Below are 15,991 nucleotides of genomic sequence, written 5' to 3'. Positions count from 1 at the left end.
CGCAGGTCGTGGAGTAATCTCCACTTCCCAGATTTCTTCTTAATAACAAAAATTGGTGTATTCCATGGGGAGGTAGAAGGCTCTAGATGCCCCAGCCGTTCCTGTTCTTGCACTAATCTTGTGACAGCCTCTAATTTTTCAGAGGATAGAGGCCATTGAGAGACCCATAACGGCTCCTCTGTTTTCCATGGTATGGGTCGTGAAGCCTCAACGGCCCCTAAATAAAACCCAGTCCTTTTCTACCCCGATTTCCGTGTTGTGTAATGGGTTTTATTCTGCCTTGTTCTTGCCTACCCAAGCCTCTACCATTTGTATACCCCATCTTTGCCATAATGGCTGATGCCTGGGGGGAGTATTCATTAGTTAGGGTCATGCCCATGGCTTGTAACACATCTCGTCCCCATAAATTTACAGGGAGTGGCAACACATAGGGGGTAAAACATCCCTGTTTGCCTTCAGCATCCCGCCAGGTTAAGGCTGAGGCACTGATGGCAGGAGAGGACTGGTATCCAAGACCTTGTAGAGAATGAGATGAAACAACAGTGGGCCAAGACTTCGCCACCAATGGAGTGAAATAATGCTTTTGTCTGCTCCCGAATCCATTATCCCTTCAAATTCTTTTCCATTAATTAACAATTTTATTGTAGGTCTCTCATTTAGGGGTATAGCCAGATAGGCTGAATCACTTCCAGAAGATCCCATAGCCCTTTTTTGTAAAGTGTAGGTTTCTCCATCCCCGAGGGAGGGCAGCAACACCAGTTGTGCAATTCTATCTCCCTGCTTTATAGAAAATACACCCCGAGGGCTAGAACAGAGAACTTGAATCTCCTCTTTATGATATGGGTCAACAATTCCAGGATATATAATGAGTCCCTGTAAAGTTAAGGAGCCACTGCCCAGAATAAGCCCAATGGTGGCAGGGGGCAAAGGTCCAGGGGAATGGACTGGGACCGGTTGAACATTCATTTGGGGCATGAGTAAGAAGTCGGAGGCGGCACGCAAGTCCATTCCGGAGGTTCCTCGGAAACCTCTACTTCCTCTTGATTGCTTTTCTGAAATTGGTTCCCATATTTCTGAGGGCCCTGGGACCATGGGCCCCGTGACCCGTTTTTTGATTGGGGTACCTTGGATTCTTCAATAGGGGGCAGAAGCCTCCCTTTACATCCCGGACTGACCTGCATTCGCTAGCCCTATGATAACCTTTACCACAACGATAGCAAAGCTTCGATTCTCTTGTTCTTTCAGGGGCTTGACAATCTTTCTTAAGGTGCCCCATTCTCCCACAATTAAAACAAGCTTTTCGATTAGATAAATCTCTATACCTGTGCGTTTGTAAAATGGCGGCAGCTAGTCCTGCATTGGTTAGGGGTCCCCCCAGCTCCCTGCACACTCTGAGCCAATCTTGTAAACCTTTGCTTTTGCGAGGGGCGATAGCCGCTCGACATTCCTGGGTTGCTTGTTCATAGACAAGTTGCTCAATCAGGGGCATAGCTTGTTCTGAATCACCAAAGATGCGACTGGCGGCCTCTGTCATTCTGGCCACAAAGTCTGAAAATGGCTCTTGGGGTCCTTGGACAATCTTTGTAAGGTGTCCACTGGACTCTCCCCTTTTGTGAGGGCCTTCCATGCTTTAATAGCGGCGGCCGACACCTGACCATAGACGCCCCAGATGTAGTTGGTTTGATTAAGGGCATGTTGACCCTGACCTGTCAGCATTTCAAATGTCCACTGCCTCTGATTCTCATCTTCAGCCGTGGCATTAACTCTAGCTTGTGCCTGGGCTGCATCATACCAGAGAGCCTTCCATTCCATGTATTGTCCCATGTTGGGAAGCACTGCTTTCACTGTCGTTTGCCAGTCAGTGGGAGTCATGGCAAAATTAGCAAGCCTTTCCACCTGTAATGTGGTAAAGTTAGCATTGACCCCATAATTACGAACGGATTCGGCCAATTCTTTAATTTGATTGTAATCTACGGGGGTATGTACTCTTCCGCCTTCCACATTCTCGAATACTGGAAAAGCCATTTGTATTTTTCTCCGTTCCTCTAAAGGTAAAAAGGAGTCAGTACCAGTATTCAGCCGAAGCTCATATGGCGGAGGCGCTGAGGGGCGTGAGCCCGCCGGATTTATAGGCGGTGGCCTCACATTCATTTTTGTTTTCAGTGGCCGGTGTCTATCAGGGTGATATCTTTTTTCCTCATACCGTGCCACCTCCTCCTCTAGACCACCTTCTTCGCTAGAATCCAGAGTGTCAGAATCAGAATTATCTAGCTCCAAGGCTTCTAGCTCTACTGCAGGGTATAGACTAGATTCTGGCTTTTTCTTTTTCTTAGATTTGTTAAGGGGTGAATGATAACTCCTTCTTTCTCTCCCCCTTTCTTAACTTCCTGGGGAGGGCCTTTTTTCTTAGACATGTCTTTTCTTTTGCGAGCTCCCATTCTCTCACTCCGTTCAGTTTCTGACATGCTATCCTGAACTTCCTCTAAGGTTCCCTGACTTTCTATTATAGCAGGGTGACAGGCCTCATCCTCCAAGCAGTTTTTAACTAGCTTCCAAATGGCTTTGGTACCTAAGTGGAGATCTCCTTCTGCATGCTTCCTGTCTAGTTCTTTACCTAGCTTGTTCCATGAGGCCACAGTGAGGGACCCGGAACAAGCATACCATGGTGCCACTCTATCTACCTCCTTCACAAAATTTTGAAGTGTTCGTGGTGCAATTTTAAGATCTCTTTGTTTTAGCACAGTCTGTAAGGCTGTAACCACTGACTGTGACGACCCCATCGCGCTGACAGCTTATCTAAAAACGCGCTCAACTCCGTTACCAGACTGACAGCACCAGACTGACAGCACCAGACTGACAGCACCAGATGGACAGCGCCAGATGGACAGCGCCAGACGGACAGCGCCAGACGGACAGCGCCAGACGGACAGCGCCAGACGGACAGCGCCGTTCTGTCAGCACCAGCCACGATGAAGGAGAAGGACAAACAGGACTAGCACCAAAGCCTCCACTGACCCGTCCCACGGTGATGACAAACTAAGGCCAAAGTCGAGAAAAGGGTTGTTCAGGATAAAGCATACCTCTCTGAACCTACGTCCCTGCAGTTCTGAATCCGCCCCGTCTTCCGAGGGGTCTCCCGCGGCGCCGGCGATGTTGAAGAGTTCCCGGGTTTCGGCACCAGATGTCCCGCGCTACCGTCTCGCCAGCAAGAACGACGCAGAACACTCGGATCCTTCTGCAGTAAAGCTTTAATGCATCTTGAGAGATAGATGATCAGCTTCTTAGAGGGAGACCCCAAGCTAAGAAACCCAGCCCCTTATATAAGCCTAGGAGCTCCGAGTGAGATGTGTAGAGCCGGGATTGGTGGTTTGCACATCACCCCAGATGACGTCACGGGAGAGGCACAGTTTAAACGGTTAACTCCAACTGACAGCGACAGTTAACTCTAACTGACAGCGACAGTTAACTCCAACTGACAGCGACAGTTAACTCCAACTGACAGCGACAGTTAACTCCAACTGACAGTGGATGTCAGCGCCATCTTCTAACGGCAATAGCGATAGCGAGGGCGGCTCCTCACACCTGTCCATTTGTAACCAAGGTATCTATGGCTTGAAAGAAGCCATACAAAAAATGTCAGCTATAGCTGGAAAAGCCATGCAAGGGGCACTTTTGGGTTGGCATCTGCATGCGCAGTGTGAGTCTTTCTTTTAGGTTTTATGCAAGGGGTGAAGAAAAGAGTGTGTACTATACAAGATTTGCACACGCATAAAAATAATCTTATTACCCCAAATATGCTCTTAAAATAAGCTATTTGGACGCTTCTCCATCCTGAGGCAACATCTCTTTGCTCTCTGGAGCTATTGCAAGGCTTCCAGTTATACTTAACACCCTCTTTGGTTTCTGCAGCATTCCTTGGAGAACACACACCCTGATATGTTTGAAAACATGTGCAGTTGTAAATGTCTTCTCCAATCCCCTCTATAAAAGAATATTAAAATCAAAGCACTGGCTGTTATGACTTTCTAAAACAATAGTCCTGGAGGCAACAGCTGCTCTTTCTTATTGTAGCCAACTTCCTTGGCAACACTGAGATGGGTCTTATAGCCATCCCTGGAGAGAACTACTGAAATCTGGGAGCAGAGACTACAAAGCCTTGGTCTCTGTGTGATCCAGAAGACCCCTGAGAGGGACCAGTTACCCCTTCAGGCTGGAGCTTTGTGAATGCCTCCTGCTGTGGACTGCATATGAAGAAGGTAAAACATAAAGAGGGAGGGAAGAAGAGAGGGAGGAGAAGGAGGAAGGACAGGGAGGGGCGTGGGGGAAGAGTACCGCTGAGGCTCTCCACAACATTTCTAGATATCTATTGAATAGTCATACTTTGCAGCAGCTGCCTAGGCCAGACATATTGCTACTTCCTGCAGGCACTGGTCCCCATCTGGAATATGAGGAAGGCCTTGAGCAAGAAAGGCATTCACATCAATGTCCAAGATGTCATCTGAAGGAACAAAGCAGGGACCATTTGCTGCACAGCCTCTAAAGAACAGAAGCAGACTCCAGACAGGAGTCTCACCTGACAGGACTCCGGTTTGCTAACGAAACATTATCATAGGGAGAAGCTCAGAGGGGGAGCGTTTGCCACAATGGCAGCTCGAATGTCTCAGACTCCAAAACCAAATCAAAGCATTTGGAGGGGCGCGGTTTTATGTGCTCGCTTTATAGCTCAGCTCGAAAGGGCAAGATTACCATAGCTCATCGTTCCGGATGCACAAAAGACATTTTGCTTGTACTATTAGCTTCTGCCATCCATGGAAGAACCAGTAAGTAAAACATTTTATTAGGCTATAGCAATAAAAGTTAGACCATTTGCGTTTTATATATATATATTATATTGTTTAATCTCCACAATGAACCAAGAGGGTATTACTATAGTCATTCAGTAGGTGAGTAACTTAAAGACATTTAGTGAACACAAACACATGCCTTTAATTTCCAGGCTTTACTACAAGTTCTCAAAATATTTGGGATCATATCTCTAGCAGGTCCGTCTGATCCTCATGAAAAATGGATTTAGTCTGCTGCTGTAGCATTCAGAATTCAGAATTAAGGCTATGCAGAGAGTGAATGCCTGAGGGGGGATTTGAACACAGATGGCTTAGTTCTGGTGTGCATAGTCTTAGCCATGTTATCTTCTTGCTTTGCCTTCTCCTTGCCCTGCTTTCTTGGAGTAGCTGAATCTCTGCCCTCAGTCAAAGTAATGTGTGGCAAACTCTGATGAAAAAAGAACCTACACAACACACCTTGAGATGTAGGGCCTGGGTGAGTAGTCTGTGGGTACTGTTCACTGAAATGAAGCCTGCGTTGTTCTAAATCACACAAATGACCTTTCAAAGAACCAGGGCCTTGAGTTGAAGGGTCTGAAGGCGGTACCTACTCATCATATGCACTTCAGAAGTTCTGAAAGCTGTTGTCAGAGCTGTTTTACATGAGGATAGCAGGGCCTGCTCAGAGAAATGATCCAAAGTACTTTGAGAACTTATAATAAAGCTTGGAAATTAAAAGTAGGCATTTGTGCCCACTTCCAGTCAAAGGAATCTAAAATGAAAGCATGGAGAGTATATGAACTACGGAACGCAGATGAAGGAAAGTGCACGGAAGACAGATGACTTAGCCGTGAGAGTCAAAACCAGCTTCTTGGAGAGACACAGCTAATGAGGAGCAAGTTGCTTTGTGCCACGCAGCCCCTGAAAGCCTTTGGATTTGGTGGCAGCAGGAATTCTCAAGGCAACATCAGGGAATGGGGCTGGAAACAACCGGCTAGGCAAGGGCTCCATCATGAGGAGTATTGGCTGCTCAGGTCATTCTTTCTCCAACCCTGAGCATCAGAAGACCAGCCTTCCTTTACCAAGTTTTCAGGCTTAGAGGCCCACAATTCAATAAAAGGTAGAGCATTGCATTCAAGTCTAAATACTGAGTAAAGAAACTCCTAGGACTTCCACCACACCCTCCCAGAAGACTGATGGGTTCTTAGGAGAAAAAGATCATCGACAAAGAAAAATCGACCTAAAATGACATTTCAGTGCCTTTCAAACCCTTAGCAGAAAATCACAATCCTGACTCAAATGGCTTATTGAGAGTTTGACTTTCATTTCAGAATCATTTGACTTACCCAAACAAAGTTGCAAATTGCATATATTTGTATACAAAATCATATAGATTATATGTTTTCCATATATCCTTCACCTAGATTCCCCAAATGCACCAAATCAGTAAATTAGCACTGCTAGAACTATTAATTTCTAGTCCTTAGTCAAGCCGCTGGTTTTCCCTCCCTGATTCAGGACTAATCCAGGCTCGCGCACTGCATTTATCTGTCATATCCTCTTAGCTCCACTTTGGGACAGATTTTCATTACCATTTGGCATTGAATGACTCTGATACTTTAAAAGAGTATCGACTAATTACACTGGAGTCTGCTCCTTTTCATTGCATTGTGTCAGAAAGCACATGGTTCCCATACATCTCAGCACCGCCGATGCTAACTTTGATCACCTAAGGAAGGGAATGCCTGCCAGGCTTTTGCCCTTTAAGGTTGCATTTGCAATGAACATCTATTATAGGAAGCAAAATGCTATGTTTCTGGACAGATTTTGATCCATGAATTGTAACCATTCATTGATGCTTCTGGTCTTATCACAGTTATTAGTAGGGTAATTGCCAAATGATAGTTTGTTTTCTCCATCACTCATTACACATTTTTAAATGAAGATTTTTATGGTGAGAGTACACTTTTTATTTGTATTAGTTCAGATTCTTGGATAGATATCTTATTTATGGAATATATTCTATTTTATTATTTTGTTGATTAATTTTACCCTGGTTTCACCAGCAAAAGCCTTTTAAAGTAAGTTCCTCCTTTTTGACATGCATCCCTGATTTCTTGAGCACTCTCTTACTTCCTGGTACCATAATGTATTCCAGAATTGTAGTGTAAATTTTTAAAACCAAAGCCTTGAGTGATCTGTTTCTGCAAAGAACCATTTTTATATTTATTACTGGGGAATGGTATTTAAAATCTAGCTGTGACTCTATGTGTACTCTTAGCTACCAAAGTGTCACTGGCTATAGATTGTCTCAGCAGGCGGAACCAGAAAATAAATATATAGAAACATAGCACTCATATACATCCCAAGCTTATCTTAAAAACCAGAGATTCAAATGTTGGATTAAAATCAACATTTCCTTAAATGTATGTAAAAGAGATATAAATGAAGAAGCCACATACAAAGCTCAGCTCATCAACCTTCTCAGGCCTATGAAGGTAGAAACACCTTTTACACCCTCTTACATGAAAGGAGCATGCAGAAGCAGGTTAGTAACATGACTGAGCTACCATGGGTTTCTTCTGAGTGGTGACTTTCCCCATAGTCGGGGAAGTAGAGAATGTCTTCTTAAACTAGGGAACCAGGGAGGCATACAGGGTGGGTAGGGTGTCTCATGTTGAGGCCAGTCAGTTGACAAGCCTAATCTATACAGCAGTGTCTATATTTGGTGTTTTATTGGCTCATTATTAATATGAATGGACAGACAACCAGCAATGGATAGCTGAGGAAGTCTCCCACATGAAAAACACAGTTTATATTAGATTAAACAAAATAGCAAAAACAAAAACCAATTTAGAATTGTCAAAAAATATTACAAAAGACCAGAAAAACAGTACAGGGGAGAGGGAAAAAGCAAACCCCACAGCAGATAAGAAAAAAAAAAACACTAAACAAGATCAGAATAACATTTAAAACAAGCAGAGAATAATAATGGGGTCTTGAAGGTGGGAAATATGAACTATAAAGTTTTTGAAGCTGAACAGAAGCGTTGGAAGATCAAAGAGAGGGAAGACTTCAGGAAACAGCAAGAGAATTTCTTCTTTTTCTTTCTCTGAGCAATTTGTTCTGGAAGCCGTTAGATTTGGGGCTAAGCAAAGTCCTCACCATGGGGAGCTTAGAGAAGGGGTCCCTGGTGGCTCAGAGCAGTTAGGCACTTAAAGGATGAGGATCGGCGCTGTAAGGGTGCCCCCTTCAGGTGGGTTGCAGCACAGGGGAATGGCACTCTGAACCAGGTGGGGGGCGGGGAGGAAAATACTTCCACAGCCAAATCTAGCTGTGACTCTATGTGTACTCTTAGCTACCAAAGAGATTATCAGCAACAGAAGAAATAAAAAGAGGTCCTGTACCACACAGTGAGAGACAATGTGAAGCCCACAGCAGTGCTCCTATGATATCCCTACTTTGAAAGATACATGATCTGAAGCTAATTGAAAAGACATCAGAGGGGAAAATCTACAAAGTAACTAATAACTTACACTCTTCAAAATTTTCAAGGTCTTAAAGGAAAGACTAGATTGAAGGAAACTGGAGAGAAGTTGGGACTATGACATAGCAATAGGAACCTTGCCTCCTCTCCTCCCCTCCCCCACTGTGGACGAGGTTACTAAGGGAAGTGGTAAAACTTGACAAGTTAAGAATTAGATGGTAGTAATACAGCAGTGTTAATCTGCTTTTATGATTTTCTGGTGCTTTGTGGGCAAAGGTACTCATTTGTTAGAAATACACTCCAAACCATTTAGATATCAAAATTTATCATGTTTACAGTAGTTTTCAAATGGTTTCCAGAAAGTCCTTTCTCTTATGTCTTTTTTTCCCTATAAATCTTTGTTTTAAAATCTATTGCAAAGGGTTGGAAAGCTGCAAAGTGGTTACAAACGTGTATTGCTCTTGTGGAGGACCTGAGTTCAGTTCCCAGCAACTGTAACTCCTCCTCCAGGACATATAATGCCTCTGGCAGCATGGACACCTGTACTCATGTGCACACTCCCATATGGAGACACATACATGTCATTAAAAATACTTTAAATGTCCATCAACAAAATATTAAGACAGTGAAATCATGAAAGAAAAGATTTTAAACAAGTTAGAAGTTAGTCCAGGAAACCCAATCTCTAAATACTGTCTTCTCCAGAATGTCAAAAGAGAGCAGAGAAGGGGACATGATTACTGAGGGAGGACATGATTATAGAACATAGCTCAAAGTAAGAGCTCACTAAAACACTCCATGTAACACATGAAAGAGAGCAAGTTTTATGAGCATCAGAGATGGATGAAGACCAGGGGTGTCTGAAAGGGCTTTCTAAAGGCCTTATTCTCCCTACGAGAGAATTTTGGGCTGAAGAGTAGCACCATTCCTCTTTGCCAAGCCCTTTCTCAATAATATTTTTCTATCAGACAGTGACAAAAATGTTCAGAAAGAGAAGAGACATACCTCAATTCAAAAAGAATTTTCAACAAAACCTTGCCCTCTTTCTGCTTGAGATAATGCTAAATTATAACCAGATGATGCTCAGATTAGTTTCTCAGAGCTTTTTCTCAATGATACTGCTTCTTGACCAGTGTCGGAAATCAGGGCAGAGATTTGAGTCCTGCCTGTTGCTTGTCTTGGGATGCTAAAGATAAGGCACCAGCTCACTGCCCTCCCTCTCTTGAAGTACCAGTCCTCTTTTGTTTACATCCAAAGACGTTTAACAGAGACGTCGAAATGGAAAGCTTTTCTGTGTAATGTGGAACTCTAGAAGTGGAGAAGGTACGGATGACATAATGGTTCTCCCGACCCAAGTGAGGCCTAAAGAAGAAAGCACTGTGCACTCCCACTCCTCTTCAGGTTTGCCTCCCCTCTCATCAGCCGAGATTTCTCCCAGACTACTGTCTCCCAGATCCCAAGACGGGTTTCTCCAAGTGTACACCTTCCTATGGGAAAGGGAGACAGGTGGGTACAATTCTGATCCCACAGCACAGTGGACACCCCAGAAAGGCACATATGTTCCTGTCCTTGGAATAAAGCTTTGCAGGATAGCTTTGCACTATCTTTGTGTGAGGTAGAAGAAGAGCCCTCCCTCTCCAGGCAGATGGCTCCAGGCCAGCAGCCCTGGTGTGGTCCTTCTTCTAGGCAGAGTCTAAATGACAAAAAAACATTAACAGCATCCAGTCTCCAGTGTGTATCCTCTCAACACAGTCACTAAATGTCCAACATTCAAGCTGACACTAGGCATTGGCCTACCCCAGTGCTCAGCTGGCAGTCTGTGATGCATGCAGGCTAGATAGTTCTTTCCCTAGGCCTCACATCCAGACTCAACTCCATTGCTAAAATAAGGCAACCCCAGACACAGAGGGGATAGTCTCCAGTTTCAAGTGTAGCCTGCCTTGATGTACTTTCCTTCTGTTCCATTTTATGCCCTAAGTGTAGGACACCAGCAAGAGACCATTCCAGGCCCACTTGACAACAGACTTCCACAAAGGATGTCATATGGACTCCTCTTCCAAATAAATCCAACAACAGCAGAAAAATGTGATTAAGACAAGAATCACCGAGGTTACTGACCTAAGAAATCAGGGTTTTTACTGACTTTCCTTTCCCTTCCCTGGGAATCCCATACTACCTCTAGAAGTCACATCAGCTGTCCCCAGGTTAGTCAAACCCCAGGACCTGCTGCTAGCAATAGAGTCTTCCTTTCCATAAAGGCCGGAATTTTACTCCAGAGCCCACGAGGACCAAGTTATGCATTGGGCGCGTTATGGAGGAAGCTGACTGGCACACAGAAGCTACCAGACACTGTGCCAGAGAAAAGAGAGTCAGGACCCCACCGCTCTACCATCTGAGGACTCATTGCCACCTTTCTAATTGTTTCTCACGCTCTTCAGATGTCCTTCTCAGGGGTCTGAAGAAGCAGGGTTGCACTTTTAAAGGATACACCACACCCATCTGTTCTGGATGAAAATCCTCTGGGTCAACATCTGCAGCTCCCAGAGCTAGAGGAAGTGCACAGGATGTTAAGCTGTGTCTTCAGATGGACAGATCCAACATTTTCCTCTAAGTGTGATGTAGGCATCCACTAAAGTCTGTGTTCACGATCCTGGTTCCTTCTGTCTGCATCACTGAAAGGAGGAAAGATCCTTTGTAGTCTACCCAGCTGGTTTAAACTTTTCTATCCCTAGTTATCACTGCCACTCTTCTTGTTTTGGGGCTTGATGGAGAACAGCACGCGATCTACTAGACAGCAGGAGTGACATTAACTTTTGTCTTATTCTCTGTTCCAAATTTGAGAGTCTTTTAATATGCAAGCAAATTCATAGTCACTGATCATGGATTTTTAAACTACATTCCCATTGTAGAGAAATTACTCCCTCCTCAGTTCAGACAAAATTCTCCCAAATGGGCCAGTATCCACTTAGGATTATTTTGATTTCCCCCACATGGAACTAACATTAGCCCAAGTCAACAGTTTCTCCCATATAAACATCATATTGGGAAGTCCACTCAACTTTAATTAAATAGTTCAAGATGTTTCTCTGGTTTTCTCTTCTAAGTATTCCAGGAGTCTTCCCTGAGATTTCTCATGAGGACTTATCCTGTTGTGGTGACCAACGTTGTCAACACAAGAGATGGGTTTTGAAAGCTCCTCAACGCTACCTGTTACCTCATTGACCTACTGTTTAGCACTCTACTAAATACTATGAACTGTCCAAAACCATTCTCCTATGAGTGTCAGTTTACTCTGAGATTTAGTGTCATTGATGTCCTCCTTTGTGTGTGTGTGTGTGTGTGTGTGTGTGTGTGTGTGTGTGTGTGTGTGTACATGCAGGGTGCTCATACATGTGGAATCCAGAAGACAACCTCAGCTTTTGTTCTCCAAGTGTTCTCCATGTTTTTTGTTTGTTTGTTTTTGAAATGAAGTCTCATTGACTGGAAATCATCCAATATGATCAGCTGGCTGGCCAAAGAAGCCCCAGGGGCCCACTTGTCTCTGCTTCCCTAGCATTGGGATCACAACCATGTGTCATCACGTGCAGCCTGTTGGTTTTACATGGGCCCTGGGGATAGAACTCCGGTCCTCATGCTAGCAAAGCAAGTGCTATGGCATCTGTGCCACTACCCCATCACTTAGCTTTACTCATCAAGCTAAAAGATCTTTGGGCTAGTTCTCTAAGTGACTTGTTTAGACAAATAGATTACTTCTGGAATCTTGGGTTATTTAACTAGCTTAAAGGTTTTTTTTTTCCTAATAATGTTCACCCCACCAGTGAGACAGAAACAAATTTTTGTCTTATTTGTGCTTCTATTATTCTTTTACATAGTGCCTGATACATGAAAAGTGCTTAATAAGTGTTCCTGGGTTACAGTAATGAAACAAATCAAATGAACCAGTCAACATAGAATCAAATTACAGCACCAAACTTTAGCTCATGTAACAGGGTTCACACACATCTGTGATGAAGGAAACTATCTTCTTCTGGGCTTTTTCTTAAAATGTAAATAAGCCCCTATTTAATTTGTATTTTTCTTTGTAATGCAAAATGTGAACATTGCTGTTTGTGATGAATTCTCTGTCTTAGAAATTTTCATAGCTATGGACATGAGCTATGGAGCTAAACTATCTGTTCAGATCTTAACTACTTATGAGATGTCACCTTGAGCAAAACTTTCCTGTGCCTTAGTTTCAATCTTTGTAAAATGGTAATAATCATGATTTATAACCCAGACAGTTACATGATCACTGTACAAAGTGTTTGGAATAATGTGTGACACTCGGTACTCAATAAAAATATAAAAATATAAACAACAAAAATATTACATAGCTTTGGCCAAATCTAGTTTTAAAAAAGCATGTCAAAGTGCCATAAGAGCAATTATATCATCCTTGAGAGACAACCAAAAAAAATCACATTACTTTTATTTCTCCCCAGACATAACAGTATGTCTACTGTGAGAAGCTTATTTCCATCAGTTACTCTCCCAGCAGTGACTGTCTTTCTGGGTTTGGTGAAGCTTCTTGAGGTTAAAGAGTCATTCAGAAGACACACACTCTCGACTTCCTTGGGGGCTGCATCCTCCACTCTGTTCCATCTCTGACACCAACATTTGAGTTCAGGCTCCAGGGAAACAGGTTCAGCGTGAAGCCACAGAGAAAGAGAGATGCTGGCTGACTTCCTGAGCAGGGAGGCACCAGCTGATGGCAGTAGGGAAGATCTTTTAAGTTCTAGCAGAATCGTGCAGGGTCTGGACCCTGGTGTATCTTTCCTAGGAAGTCATCTCTAATGCAATCCACAGTGTGGAATGTTTTCAGCTCTTGTAAAGAGGCTCTTAGAGGAGTTTCTGGCTGAGGGGAAGCTCCTTGGTGGCCTTGGCTCCCAGGTGTTTAGGAGAATGTGACAAGAAGCTAAATTTGGGCTTCTTCTCAAATATAAGGTCAATTTCAGTCCATTGGCTTGGGTTCAAGATAGGGTTAGGCAAAGCATCAAGCTAGGAACACATGAATAATCTTCAGTAATCAAGTCTACCTTTTCTGTGGGAGGTGGACTGGAAAGACATGTAGCTTTCCTATTGATATTAATATTGCCATCATCTTGAGTATCTCCATTCTGCATGCTTCAGACATGATTTAGAGCAGGACTGAGCAAGGAAGAAATGAAGGAGTAAAGATTAAGTAGAGATTAGGAAGGGCTGAGGAATAAGGATAAAAAGTGTGCCTGTATTTGACTGAGGTCCTGGCATCCAAACTAGAACCCAGTTTGACACTTAGGTCACATGAGTCATTCTCTCTCCTCCTATCAACAAGAAAGCACTTCAACACCCACACATTGACTTCAGTAATGGAGCCTGAACTAGAAATAAGACCCATTTCTCTGTCTGTATCTTTGTCACCAGAAAAGCACATTCCCAATGCACATGGCACTGTCTTGAGTTGATAGCACCTCTCATTAGGAAGTGACTCACCAATAGGTCAGGCTGGTTGGTTAGTGAGCACCAGGTACCTGCTTGTCTCCATCTTCTTAGCACTGATTACAACACGTGCCACAATGACCAGCCTTTTTCAAGTGGGGGCTTGGGGATCAAACTCAGGTCTCTGTGCTTGTATGGCAAGCACTTTACCCACTGAGGTGTTTCCCAACCCCGAGTCTTTGCTCTGGCGCTGTGCTTCCCTGAAAACTTCTAGTTAAAACAGAGCAACACTGGACTACTTTGTCATTTTCTAGCAGTTCTATGGAAACTGGGAGGGAATGGGTGTAGGCTTCCACACTCAGGATTCTTTGACAATCAGAGCTGCCTTTCACCTCTTCTCTCAACCAGTGGAATATACGGTTAATGACTTTGTCCAACAAAACAAAATGAGAAACTCAAGTCCAATTAAAAAATCTCAGAAACAAGTCAAGCATAAAGAGTGTTCTGGAAACTTTACAATTGAATTTTTTTCATTGACAAATGATCCTGCCATTGCTGTACAGAGGGTAGCATATCTAATTCCTATAATTCTATATCTTTAAGTGAGGACTGCCGGAGATGCCTTGATGGCAAGGAAGATGAGTGGGGCTGAAGAGAACACACTCCACTTGATTCCCTCTCTGAATTCAGTTTCACCCCGGGCACTTGGATGATGAGACATCTCCTTCCCACCCATGCCTGAAGCCAATTCTCTCGTACACAAATCCTAAGGGGGATCATGAAACCAGTAGCTTCATAAGCAGCCAAATTCAGCAGGGCCTCAAGATTCTCTATGAAGTTTCAGAAAAGAAATCTCCTTCTCCTCCTGGGAATCTCACCTTTAGGTTCTCTGACCATCAAAGAGAGGGTGGGATGAGAACCAGGAGGAAGTGCAGAGCCCAGGGAGTCCACACACACAAGAGCATCTGTTTCTCTATTGCAAAGTGCCAGCCACACTTGCTTAAATCAGACTTAATGTGGTTCCTCGCAGCCACATCAATGTGATAACCATTCTGTAGGCAGCACTGTTTGTGGCCTCCGATGTGATTGACACATTGATACACACTGCAGTAAATCAGTGTGAAGAGAAGAGAGGTCCTGGAAAGTAAAATTGTCCCCCGTGTCACTGTGAAGAAGTTAACCTCCCTCTGATTTTGCTTTCTCATCTATAAAATGGGGACAAGGAACTGTAGTATGGATAATAAAAGCCCAGAGACAGATATTGAGGTTCAAGATGAAGAACAGAAAAGTAAAACAGCCATCCAGTAGCTCTTACCTCTACCAAGGCTGAAATGAAGAACCTGTCTTCCCTGTGACTGGAAACTAAATCTCACACGAGATATTTGCTGCTTCCTTATATACCTCTCTAGTGCTGGGATTAAAGGCGTGAGCTCTGTTATTCTTTTAGACTGATTCATTCTTGTGTACCCCAGGGTGGTCATGGACTCACAGAGATCCATCTGCCTCTGTCTCCTGAGTTCTGGGATTAAAGGTGTGTGCCACCACTGCCCAACTTTGATGGCTAACTAATGTGACTGGCTTTGCATTCTGATCCTCAGGCAAGCTTTAGTAAATCATAAACAATATATCACTACATGAACTCTGCCTCAAAATTGAGAATTAGCTGAGAACCTGGGATGAGGAGCTGTCCTGCAGCCTGGCCGCACCCCAGCCTCTCACTCTCCAGTAAACACGTGCTCTCAGTCTTTTATTTCTGCAAAAGTCTAAAGGCAGAACATGGAGTACGCCATGTGTCACAATCTATGGCTTGATCCCAAGTCCTCCTCAGGAGTCACCATCCATCAGAGCACCCACATTGCCCTCACTGCAGCAAACATGTCAAGGTGTGTCAAAACCACCCATATCTGAGATGGCCCAGACCTTCCTCTCCAAGAGTACAGGACTTTTCCGGGACATGGTTCTACAGTAAAGGTGGGTTAACACGTGGTGATGACTTTGACTTCCTGAGTACGTTATTGATTCTGAGAAATGCAAGAGAAAACTGCACTTTGGGTCCTGTCTTACTTTTTCCCATCCCAATATTCTCTCCTACTGCTGCTGTGCTAGCCCAGCTTCACACAGATTTAAGGTAAGCATCTTGCTCCGGGCACCAAACTACAGTGTTGATACTGCAGACCCCAATTTATTGTCTTCACTAATGCTATACCTTAGTCCCCCAGAGTCT

The sequence above is a fragment of the Mesocricetus auratus genome, unplaced genomic scaffold (genome assembly GCF_017639785.1).
Source record: "Mesocricetus auratus isolate SY011 unplaced genomic scaffold, BCM_Maur_2.0 Super-Scaffold_15014, whole genome shotgun sequence".
Classification (NCBI taxonomy): Eukaryota; Metazoa; Chordata; class Mammalia; order Rodentia; family Cricetidae; genus Mesocricetus; species Mesocricetus auratus.
The sequence above is the reverse complement of the archived record's forward strand: the minus strand, read 5'-3'. Positions refer to the sequence as shown.